This window comes from Cervus elaphus, chromosome X (assembly GCF_910594005.1).
Source record: "Cervus elaphus chromosome X, mCerEla1.1, whole genome shotgun sequence".
In the NCBI taxonomy this organism is placed as follows: Eukaryota; Metazoa; Chordata; class Mammalia; order Artiodactyla; family Cervidae; genus Cervus; species Cervus elaphus.
Window position 1 is genome coordinate 50,683,957 of NC_057848.1, and position 12,843 is coordinate 50,696,799.

A 12,843-nucleotide genomic window follows, 5' to 3' on the forward strand; every position below is an offset into this window, starting at 1 on the left:
AGAAGGTCTCTGGAAGATACTACTGTTGACAACGAGGAAACACTCATGAGCCGAATTGCCGTCAACGTCACAATATCCGAACAACACAAACGGTGGCTAGGTGATGACTAAAACTTAATTAGCTGTCCCAAATAAGCTCTCTCATCTTCCTGTCAAGAAGAATGTGGATTCCGTGCTACTGCGTGTCTTCCAGATCGCGACAGTCTCATGCGACTCTTGCCCCCCCTTGGACTGTAGCCCACCAGATTTCACTGTCCGTGGAATTATCCAGGCATAAATCCGGGAGTGGCTCACCATGCCTTTCTCCAGGGGATCTTCCTGACCTAGGGATCGAACCCGTGTCTCCTGTAGCTCCTGTAGCACTGCGGTCAGACTTTTTATGCTCTGAGTCTTGGAAAGCCAAATTAACCGTCTTGGTCATCTTCTTACCTCCGGTTAAATATTTAGCTCCTCAAAAAAGCATTTAGGTCCCGTTGCTGGGCCGTCTGCGGGGGCAGGTGCATTGGGACCATGATGGAGAGTTGGCGATGCCTGAGGGCAAGTCTGACGCACAGCTGGGTGGGGTAGAGAGTTGGTGGCAGTACACAGGGCTGGAGGGAGGAGGCGGCAGTGGCAGTAGCCAATCTCTCATACACAGCATCAAAGCAGGAACCGAAGCCTCAATACCAAGAGGGTGAGACAGTGTCGTGCTTGTTGAGCTCCTACTTTAGGAAACGAAGTGGCTAGAAGTTGCCATCAACGATAAACAAGTGCCATACTTCATACATTAGAGTGCTCTGACTGGATTCCAGAAAGCAGAGTCCTGAAGCAAGTGGATGCCAGTCTGCAAAGCAAGAACTTCAAACAGCCAGTCAGCAGAGGCAGGCAGAGGGGAAGACGCATGTGAGGGGAGGCGCCTGTCCAGAAGCCTGGAGCAATGCAACAGAGAAACTTTGAAGTGAAAACGAAAAAGAACAAACTTAGAACTCCCCTGGAACTGGAGATGGTGGCTGCCCCCGTGAGTCACCTTAGCCTCCTCCCCAGAGAAGGTCTCGGGTATATTCTACTGTTGAAAACAAGGACAGAGTCATGAGCAGGATTGCCGTCAAAGTCACGATCCCGGAACAACTCAAACGGTGGCTAGGTGATGACTACAACTTAATTACCCGGCCCAAACAAGTTCTCTCATCTTCCTGTCAAGAAAAATGTGGATTCCGTGCTAGTGCATGTCTTCCAGATCGCGACAGTCTCATGCGACTCTTGCTTCCCCATGGACTGTAGCCCACCAGCGTGCACTGTCCGTGGAATTATCCAGGCATGAATCCGGGAGTGGGTTACCATGCCTTTCTCCAGGGGATCTTCCTGACCTAGGGATCGAACCCGTGTCTCCTGTAGCTCCTGTAGCACTGCGGCCAGATTTTTTATGGTCTGAGTCATGGAAGGCCAAATTAATCGTCTGGGTCATCTTCTTACTTCTGGATAAATATTTAGCTCCTCAAAAAAGCATTGAGGTCCGGTTGCTGGGCCGTCTGCGGATGCAGGTGCATTGGGACCAGGACGGAGAGTTGGCGATGCCTGAGGGCAAGTCTGACGCACAGCTGGGTGGGGTAGAGCGTTGGTGGCAGTAGTCAGGCCTGGTAGGAGGAGGCGGCAGTGGCAGTAGGCAATCTCTCATCCACAGCACCGAAGCAGGACCCGAAGCCTAAATTCCAAGTGGTTGAGACAGTGCCGTGCTTGTGGAGGTGCTTCTTTATGAAATGACGTAGCTAGACGTTGCCATCGAAGATAAGCAAGTGCCATACTTCATACATTACAGTGTTGACCTGGATTCCAGAAAGCAGAGTCCTCAAGCATCTGGATACCAATTTGCAGAAACAAAGAGAACTTCAAAGAGCCAGTCAACAGGGGCATGCAGAGGGGAAGATGCAGGCGAGGGGCGGCCCCTGGCAAGAAGCCTGGTGCAATGCAGCAGAGAAACATTGAAGTGAAGTGCAAAGGAAAATGAACAAACTTAGAATGTGAAGCTCTCACGGCTAACGCCATGGTAGGCAGCCTAGATTAGGAGTAGGCCTGGTTTCCCAGGGTAACATAATTATCAGGCCTCCTGGAGCCAGCCAATCAACATATGCCTAGCCAGAAAAAAGGGTACCTATCAGGGGAAAGCTGAAAGCCCCACATTGGGCCAACACAAATTACCTTGCAACTGTGTAACCAATCAGCTTGCGCCAACTACCCACTGTGTAACCAATCCGATTGCACCAACTACCTGCTGCTTATTTTGACCCAATAAATACCTGAGAGAACTGCGGCTCGGGGCCTTTCGTCCTCACACACCTGGTGAGTGCGGGAGGCCCTGGCTCGAGTCAGTAATAAATTCCCCTATTGCGAGTTGCATAGTTTCGAGGAGTCTTCTTTCCCGACCGGGGACTCGGACTACGGGCAGAACATTTGGGGGCTCGTCTGGGATCCCTTCACTGGGGAAGAATGCTCTTTGGAACAATGGGGAATAAAGACAGGTAATAGCACCCGTGCTCAAGCAGGTTTAGAAAAGACCAGAGTAAAGCCGAGGCCCTGCTGTGAAGTGGGAAGGTGTCTGGCGCAGAAAAAGACCAGAGTAAAGCCGAGGCCCTGCTGTGAAGCAGGAAGGTGTCTGGCGCAGAAAAAGACCAGAGTAAAGCCGAGGCCCTTCTGTGAAGCAGGAAGGTGTCTGGCGTTAGGGAAAGCTTTCCATGAGGGAACGGACTGGCCATTCTGGCTGGTGTGAGGCCGCGGCCAGCGAGCGCGCTGGGAGGCAGCCAGCTCTGCGGGAAGGAGACCTCCTCTCCTAAGCCTGAATCTGGGGAACAGTGGACGCCATACGGTAAGGTGACCCTTGTTCCAGTGGATCTGTGTTGTCCGCCGATGTGTGTCTGTCTGTGTGTTTTTCTGTATATCTGCCGGCATTGTCTCCTGTCTCGTTGTTCTCTGGTGTGTCGTTGTCTACTTCTTCCTATAAAGCCTTGGAGCCTCATTCCTGTTTCTGAGAGTTTCAGTGAACGGGCAGACAGTTGTTGGGGCAACTGACGAGTCCCGGCCAGGGCTACTCCCTGGTGGATTCTGAAGGCCTCCCAACAAGTCAGCCCCAGTAACGGGAGCCCAAAAGGGTGAAACTCCTTTCTTTTTTTCTCATATTCTAAACCGAGAATCTGGCCAAATAAAAACCCGTCTGTGGGCACGGGACAGGCACTTAAGAGCCGATAGGGCGCCTGCCACTGGAAGACTCCCGTGAAAGGATAAGGGGGTCATGGAACGGGCTAGAAACCCTTAGGGTGCCCGCCCCCAGCAAGAAAACTTCCGTGCAATGACTAAGGCACTCAAATAGTTCCACGAAGCATACCACAAGCCCAACCTCCTGGCCGCCACCACTCCCGATAGGATTTATTGGTGGTAATTCTCGGTGACTTTCTTCTGACTCTCGCTATGGGGCAAAGAAAATCTACCTCACTCTCTCTCATGATTGATCATTTCTCGGATGTCAGGGCTAGAGCGTATGATCTGTCGCTACTGGTTACAAAGAGTAAATTAATAACCTTTTGCTCTGCAGAGTGGCCCGCCTTCCAGGTTGGATGGCCTCCAGAAGAAACTTTTCAACCTTCTATTATTCCGGCGGTGAAAAAGAAAAAGTTATGGCTCCTGATCCCTGGGGCCACCCGAGCCAAGTCCCATATGTTATGGTCTGGCAAGATCTAGTAAAAGATCTGCCCGAATGGTTAAAACCTTTTGTTCACAAACTCCCTGATTCTCCTAATGTACAAGCCCTGGTTATGGAAACTCCCACTCCCCCAGAGGAAGCCAAGAAGAATAAGGGCCCAAAACCGGTCTTGCAGGAATCCTCGGACCGGAACCTGATTGACTTGGAGACGGAAATTAGGCCCGCGCCATATGCCCCTCCTCCGTTGCAGGTTCCCCCGGGGGGAGGAGCCCCCCTGATGAATCAGAAGGGACAAGGGAACCCCGACCCCAGAGAAGGAATAGAGGAAATAGGGGTGAGCAGGATCATGGGGACCCAGAGTTACCTTCATCTACTGTACAGGCACTCCCCATCCGGGTGGGACCAGCTAACCCGGACGGAGAGCGAACCTATCAGTACTGGCCCTTTTCCCATTTTGTTCACTCATAACCCCACCTGGGATGATTGCCAGCAGCTGTTGCAGGTGCTCTTCACCACGGAAGAACGGGAGCGAATCCTGGCAGAGGCACGGAAACGGGTCCTGGGGGTCGATGGGAGACCAACCGCCCAGCCTCATCTCGTGGACGAGGGGTTTCCTCTGTTGCGGCCTAACTGGGATTTTGAGCGAATGGAAGGTAGGGAGCGTCTCCGAGTGTACCACCAGACTCTAATGGCTGGCCTGCAGGCCGCAGCTAAAAAGCCAACAAATTTGGCAAAGGTAAATTTAGTAAGGCAAGAGCCCACTGAGAGCCCGTCAGCCTTCCTAGAGAGGCTAATGGAAGCCTTTAGGCAATATACACCCATGGACCCTCAGGCTAAGGAATCACGCGCTGCAGTTCTACTAATGTTTGTGAATCAGGCAGCCCCAGATATTAGGAGGAAATTACAAAAGATGGAGGGGTTAAGAGAACAGACAATACAAGACTTACTGAAGGCAGCTGAAAAGGTATTTAATAATAGGGAGACCCCAGAAGAAAGGGAGGAACGACTTCGTCGGGAGGAAAGGGAACTAGCTGAGAAGATCAGGAAAGAAGATAGGGAACATAGGACAAAGGTAAACCGGAAGAGCCAGAGAGAGCTAGCCAAGATTCTTTTTGCAGGGATGAAGGCCGGAACAGAATTGAGGGAGGCTCGAGGCCCCCAGATGGGAGAAACAGAGAGACCAAAAAGGCAGACCCTAAAGAAAGATCAGTGCTCTTACTGCAAAGAACAGGGGCACTGGAAAAAAGGAGTACCCTAAGAGGGACCTGAAGAGAGGAACAACCCAGAGAGAGACAATTTCCCCTGGAACTCGAGTTCTATATGTGGGGGAAGACAGTGACTAGGGGAGTCAAGACTCAACACCCCTCCCCGAGTCCTGGGTAACCATACATGTGGAGGGGAAACCCGTTGGCTTCATGGTGGACACTGGCGCCCAACACTCTGCTTTAAATAAAAAACTGGGACCAATGTCTAAAAAAAAAAAAAAAAAAAAAAAAAAAACCAGCTTTGTGCAGGGAGCCACGGGGACAAAAAAATATTGTTGGACCATGGAACAGAAAGTAAATCTGGGGACCCATCAGATGTCCCACTCGTTGTTGGTGATACCAGAATGCCCAGTCCCTCTACTTGGACGGGACTTGTTGACTAAAGTTAATGCTCAGATCCATTTTGACCCTGGGGGAATGTCAGTCACGGATGGACTTGGACAGCCGATACATGTCTTGTCTCTAGCTTTAAGAGATGAATACAGACTTTTTGTGCCTAAGCCCTCAGAGGTTATAGCACCAGATATACAACGGTGGGTCCACAAATACCCGTTGGCATGGGCAGAAACAGCAGGAATGGGACTGGCTAAACAGAGACATCCGGTCGTCACCGAACTAAAAGCCGAGGCAACTCCTGTGAGGGTGAGGCAATATCCTATGAGCCAGGAGGCTCGGCGGGGGATCACTCCCCACATTCGACGGCTCATGGATGCCAGAATTCTCAAGCGGTGCCAATCCCCTTGGAACACCCCCTTACTACCGGTGAAGCAGCCAGGGAGTATGGATTACAGACCTGTCCAGGACCTACGAGAAGTCAACAAGCGGTGAGTGACATACACCCTACTGTCCCCAACCCGTATACCCTCCTGAGCAGTCTGCTGCCTGAGTACACTTGGTACACTGTGTTGGACTTGAAAGATGCTTTTTTCAGCCTACCCCTGGCGGCCCAGAGCCAGGAAATATTTGCCTTTGAGTGGACTGAGGGGGAAGGCCAACCGGTAGTACAACTAACTTGGACCCGCCTCCCATAAGGGTTCAAAAACTCCCCTACCTTGTTTAATGAGGCTTTGAGTGAGGACCTCTATGAATATCGGACTCGCCACCCAGAGGTCATCCTGCTGCAATATGTGGATGACCTTATGTTGGCTGGAACCACAGAGGAGGCATGCAGCCGTGCCACCAGTGACCTCTTACAGACTCTAGGCACCTTGGGATATCGTGCTAGCACAAAAGAGGCGCAAATATCTCGGCAAGAGGTCACCTATTTGGGGTATAAGATCAGGCAGGGGCAAAGGTGGCTAACTCAGGCCATGAAGGAAACAATATTGCAGATACCAGAGCCCAAGACCCCCCGCGAGGTGAGAGAGTTTTTGGGGACTGTTGGATATTGTAGACTGTGGATCATGGGGTTTGCTGAGAAGGCCCGGCCCTTGTATGAGGGAAGTAAAGAGACCCCAAACTGGACTTGGACTGAGCCAATGAAACAGGCTTTCCAGACACTCAGACGGGCCCTACTAAAAGCGGCCAGCTGGGACTACGCCGCCCCCATATTAGCCATGGGACTTCCACCTCCTGGTATGGGGACTCTACCGCCAGTCCCCGACTATTCCCTCCCTGACCTCATTTGGATCAACGAGGATACCACCCTCCAGAAGGATGACAAAGATAGATGGTACCAAGATCAAAACAACCACCTGATATTGCCTGCCATCCTGGGTCGTCACCTATGTGAACACCTGCATAAAACTACACACTTGGGAGAAAAAAAGACCTTGACACTTCTCCAGACAGCCTGCCTGAGGTTCCCTCGACAAAATGCAACTGTATGAGAGATAATCCAGGCTTGCAAAGCGTGCTAGCTGATGAAGACAGGGAAAAGGCAGCACACTGGAACCGAGGGGAAGAGCCAGGGCAACACTGGGGGATAGATTTCACTGAGGTAAGACCAGGCAAGTACGGGTATCACTATCTGTTGGTTCTGGTAGATACCTTCTCGGGATGGGTAGAAGCCTTCCCCACTAAGGGAGAGACAGCAACAGTGGTTGCTAAAAAGATCTTAGAGGAGATAGTGCCTAGGTACGGGCTGCTAGTGACTATGGGCTCAGATAACGGACCTGCCTTTGTGAGCCAGATTGTACAAGAGCTGGCCCAAGCTCTGGGGACAAAATGGAAGTGACATTGTGAATATAATCCCCAGAGCTCAGGACAGGTTGAGAGAATGAATCGGACCCTAAAAGAAACTTTGACAAAGTTGGCAATAGAGACTAGCGGGGACTGGGTGACCCTCCTTCCCTTCGCGCTCTTTCAAGTGTGTAACACCCCTTATAAGCTGAATCTTACCCCTTCTGAGATTCTGTATAGAAGACCCCCTCCTGTGTGTCCTATATTCGAGGGAAAATGCCTACCACCCCCTACCTTGGGACAATTTCAGCAAACACTGATGGCATTAAGTAAGGTACATAGCCATGTTTAAAAATTAATTCGAGAGATACACGAGGGTCCAAGCAAGGGGACCATCCCCTCACATAATATTGGCCCGGGTGATTGGGTTTGGGTAAAACGACACCAATCTAAAGCATTAGAACCTAGATGAAAAGGCCCTTATGTTGTTCTCCTTACCACTCCTACTGCTGTTAAGGTCGACGAGATCGGGCCCTAGGTTCACTGCAATCACGTGTGGCAAGCCACCCCGGAAGAACAGGAGAAGGCACAAACAGAATGGGAGGCAAGACCTCACCCATCAAATCCTTTAAAACTGAAACTCGTACGACGAGAGCCCTCTTAACTCTCCTGCTGATAACAGCTTTCATCGGCCCAGGAACAACCAGCCACAACCCCCATCAGCCGGCTAACCTGACTTGGGTGATCTACAATCCTGAGACTGGAGAAGTGCTTAATTCGAGCTCCAATGTGGCCCCCAAAGGGACATGGTGGCCAGTACTGACCTTTGATTTGTGCGTGCTGGCGGCTGACGGTAATGGGTTTGGTCCCCACCAACTGACCAAGTTCTTTGCCCACGGCTCTTTTGGTCTGTTCACCCGTAACTGTGAGCGAAAAGGCCCACAGTACTAGGAACAGGTGCCTGTCTATGTCTGCCCGGGGGGAAGAAGGGATCGAAACCAAATTGAAAAATGTGGGGGAGTTGACTCTTTTTATTGTGCCCCTTGGGGTTGCGAAACCACGGGAACAGTCCATTTCACACCTCCAAGAATCCTTGAGCTCCTTGGCTGAAGTAGTGTTACAGAATAAGAGAGGTTTAGATTTGTTGTTTCTGCAACAAGGAAGATTATGTGCAGCACTGAGAAAAGAATGCTGTTTCTATATCGACCATTCAGGGGTGGTAGAAAAATCTCTCCAGAAAGTAAGAGAGGGACTAGCCCAGCGAAAGAGAGAACAAAAAGCCCAAAAAGGCTGGTTTAAATCTTGGTTTCAGCGCTCCCGCTGGTTGACCACTTTGATTTCCACCCTCCTGGGTCCACTCATAATATTAAAATTGTTACTGACCTTTGGTCCATGCATTTTAAACCGTCTGGTCTCATTTATTAGGGAGCGCCTAAATCATCCAAATTATGGTATTGAGACAACAATATCAGTCAATTTCACAGGGTAAAGAGGAAGATTCCTCTACTTGAACAACAGACAGGGGGGAAATGTGAGGCTGTCACGGCTAACGCCATGGCAGGCAGCCTAGATTAGGAGTAGGCCTGGTTTCCCAGGGTAACATAATTATCAGGCCTCCTGGAGCCAGCCAATCAACATATGCCTAGCCAGAAAAAAGGGAACCTATCAGGGGAAAGCTGAAAGCCCCACGTTGGGCCAACAAAAATTACCTTGCAACTGTGTAACCAATCAGCTTGCGCCAACTACCCACTGTGTAACCAATCTGATTGCTCCAACTACCTGCTGCTTATTTTGACCTAATGAATACCTGAGAGAACTGGGGCTCGGGGCCTTTCATCCTCACACACCTGGTGAGGGCGGGAGGCCCTGGTTCAAGTCAGTAATAAATTCCCCTATTGCGAGTTGCATTGTTTCGAGGAGTCTTCTTTCCCGACCGGGGACTTGGACTACGGGCAGAACAAGAACTCCCCTGGAACTGGAGATGGTGGCAGACCCGGTGAGTCACCTCAGCCTCCTCCCCAGAGAAGGTCTTGAGTAGATCCTACTGTTGAAATCAAGGAAACGTTCATGAGCACGGTTGCCGTCAAAGTCATGATCCCCGAAGAACTCAAATGGTGGCTAGGTGATGACTGGAACTTAATTACCCAGCCCAAACAAGCTCTCTCATCTTCCTGTCAAGAAGAATGTGGATTCTGTGCTAGTGCGTGTGTTCCAGATCGTGACAGACTTATGCGACTCTTTTCGTCCCCATGGACTTTAGCCCACCAGGCTCCTCTGTCCATGGGATTCTCCAAGCAAGAATCCTGGAGTAAGTTACCATGCCCTTCTGCAGGGGATCTTCCTGACCCAGGGATCTCACCGGTGTCTCTTGTTCCTCCTGTAACACGTGGTCATATTCTTTACCGCTGAGCCACCATTGAAGCCCTCCATTTAGAGGGTTATGCAATGTACCGGACATCTTGAAGCAACACAAATAATAAGGAGTATGCAATCAATGAAATTTGGCCATTGTAAAGGAGTAGTTCAGCACGATGCTGGGCACTCAACAGCTGTATAAGTTTGAGAGGCCTCATACGCTGAGATCCTTGTGGACCACCCTGGTGCACCCATGTCCCAGGTGTACTGGTCCTCACATCTCTTGAGAGTGTTTTTAGAATTGGAGCAATGTTGGTCTATACACCTCTGGATCAGAATGGCCTTGTTTTATTTTTAAATGAATTATCTTCATCATTTCCTAAAATACCCGGCAAGGAACTCTACAACTTTGTTTAGTGCCAGCGATTATGAAGTTGTTCCTGTGAGTCCCACTGGAAATCTGTGTGATATGCTTGCACTCACCCATTTTTGATCTCTGTAAACACATTTTGTTTCTTAGTCCTTCTCCTGTAGAAACAATGTACTTTGTAAACATTCATGTTAACAGAATTAATGTTTGTGTTCTGTTTTATTTTAAATAGGTAAAATAAAAGGAGTTACAGCTCCTTTTTTCTTTTCAAAGTTGCTACCAGTTTATTCGGTGATGGACAACAGACATGCTGTCGATTGTTTTATTGCTTAGTGGGCAAAGCTGCTTTTGAACGCTGGTAGTTTCTATTTCTTTAGCACTACGCACTTTTACAATATGTGCTAATGCTACATGACATGATACTCTGATTCCTAGTGCCAAAGGTTCAATTCAGTGTATATAACTGAACACACTCATCCATTTGTGCTCCCGCCATCTTTTATGGTGCTTAAAGTAAAAGGAGCCCATCCTTTGAGAGTCATCCATCTATGTTGTTCATTAGGCATTTTATCTTTGCTCAGATTGTTGAAGAACGGTGGCTTGTTTCATGGTTTATGTATTTGTGCCTAATGCATGTTTTAACTTGATAGACGCAATACATTATGCAGCTACAGTTTTCTGGAAAAAAAGTTAATCGTTTAGAAATTGTTTTTCAGATCTTCAATAAATTTTTTCTTTAAATTTCAAAACATATATAGTCATCTAAACTCAGACATAAAGTTTAGGGGTGATAAAGAGTAACACAATCCATCCCATATTCAGTTCTCATCTGACCCTCTCTGCATGATTAGTAAACTAATGTATTCTTCACAAATAACCATAGCTTTGTTAATATAAAGTTATCTTACTACAAATATTTCTAAAAATTATGCTTTAATGTTAGTCATATGATGTTTTGGGTTTCCCTCTAATTATGGTTTGTTCACCAATTAATTCTTTGTACAAGTATTCTAATATTTGACTACTTTCCCCAATATTGGTAAACTGAAGCTGGTGGCCAGTATCTCAGGACTAAGGCTACATCTACTGGAAGCTATTACTGGCAGAGTGATTTTCTGGGTGACCATACTGCATCAACAAGCATGAATATTAAACAACTTTAGTTCAGAAGTCACTTGCGGATGTATCACTATTTTACACTGTCTTAACATCCTGCTTATGAGGCAGAATTAGCTAGAAGTTAAAGCTATTAATGTATAATTTTAAGAAGTAATTCTTCAGCATCCTACTTTCTTTGTGTTCATTCTGAAGCAACTGTGACAAAAATTATTTTTATTTTTTCATTGGGAGATCCTGCTTTGTTGTATTATACCTAATCCTGAAACTCAAGGACCCTTGGTGGCAGCCGAGGCAGATAAACCTTTCAGGGAGATATGCTCCAGGTTCCAGGGACCCAAATGATCTCTGTCTCCTCTGCCAGTGTCATTGCAGTATTGTTAAGTTCAAGTTATCAAGAACTTATTGGTAAGTTCTGCCTGCTCACACCTCTCCATATGAACTGTTCAGAATTGAATATATGATAAAATTTTCTACAACAATGAAAGTTATTACTCTGCCAGCTTGATAAATTGTAGTCCCAACTGGCAGAGCCATTTGCCTTGCAGTAAGCACAAAATGACAGAGTTCTTTTCTCCACACCTCTCCAACACTTGTTATTTCCTACCTCTTTCATAATAGCATTCCAACAGTTGTGAGGCAATAGCCCATTGTGGTTTTGATTTGCATTTCTCTAATAATTAAGGATGTTGAACATCCTTTCATTTGCCTACTGAACTATCATATGTCGTCTCTGGAAAAATGTTTATTCAGCTCCTCTGTTCATTTTTAAAAACTGGGATTCTTTTTGTTATTAACTTGTATGTGTTCTTTATATATTTTGGCCATTAACTCTTATAAAATTTATGATTTGCAAATACTTTCTTTTAGTAGGTTGTCTTTTGATTATGTTTTGGTTTCCTGAGCTGTGCAGAAATCATTTAATTTGCTGTAGTCCCACTTATTTTTGGTTTTGATTCCCTTGCATGAGACATCCAGAAAGGTACTGCTAAACTGATGTTAAAGAACATACTCTTTATGCTTTCTACTAGGAGTTTATGGTTTCATAGGCCATATTCAAGTCTTTAGTCCACTTTGAGTTTATTTTGTGTATGGCATGAGGTAGCAGTTTTACTTTTTGTTTTCTGATTGTTCTGTAACTCGTTTATTTTTGTGTTTTCTACCATTTTATGTTAGTAGTTTTCTACGTTTTTCTCAGTTTCCTCTTTTTTGTGTGTCTGCGCTATAGATGTATGTTTTGTGGTCACCAGGAGTTATTTTTAAGATGTCTCATAGACAAAATAGCCCTTTTGCTGCTGATAGCACCTTATCTTTATTTGCCTGATGTTCATCCTTTTTCTCTTCCCCCTTTTATGCTCTTGTTATCTCACATTATCTATCCCTTTTTATGTTTTGATTTTCTTACCAAATTGCAGTAGGTGTAATCATTTTTTACTGTCTTTTCTATTTAACCTTTATGCTATAATTAACTGTTTAACAGCCCATTCTAATATGGAATTGAAAATATCTGATTCTATCACCTTACTCAAAGCTTTATGTGCCTTTGCCTTTTTGTTTCAGATAGAAGAACTGCTTTCAACATGTCTTGTAAAGCAGGTCTAGGGTTGACAAACTCCCTCAGCTTTTCTTTTTCTGGGAAAGGCTTTTGTTTCTCCTTCATAGCTGAATGGCATCTTGCTAAATAGTATATTATTGGTTGACAGCAGTTTTTATCTTTTAGTATTTTGAGTACGTCATTCCACCCTCTCCTTGACTATAGAGAAATCTGCTGATAACCTAATAGGAGTTTCTTTGTAGGTTACCAATTTTTCTTCCCTGGCTGACTTTAAAATTCTGCCTTTGTCACTGAATTGTGATAGTTTTAATATAATACATCTTAAGGAAGGTCTTTTTGCATTGAGGTAATTAGGTATTCTCTTGGTTTCATGAAATTCTATATCCTGTTC

General features: G+C 46.7%; 1 pseudogene; it reads left to right on the top strand.

Moving 5' to 3' along the window:
• Window positions 1-45: 45 nt before the first annotated feature.
• On the top strand, window positions 46-9,904 carry LOC122690304 (annotated as a pseudogene).
• The last annotated feature ends 2,939 nt before the right edge of the window (window positions 9,905-12,843 follow it).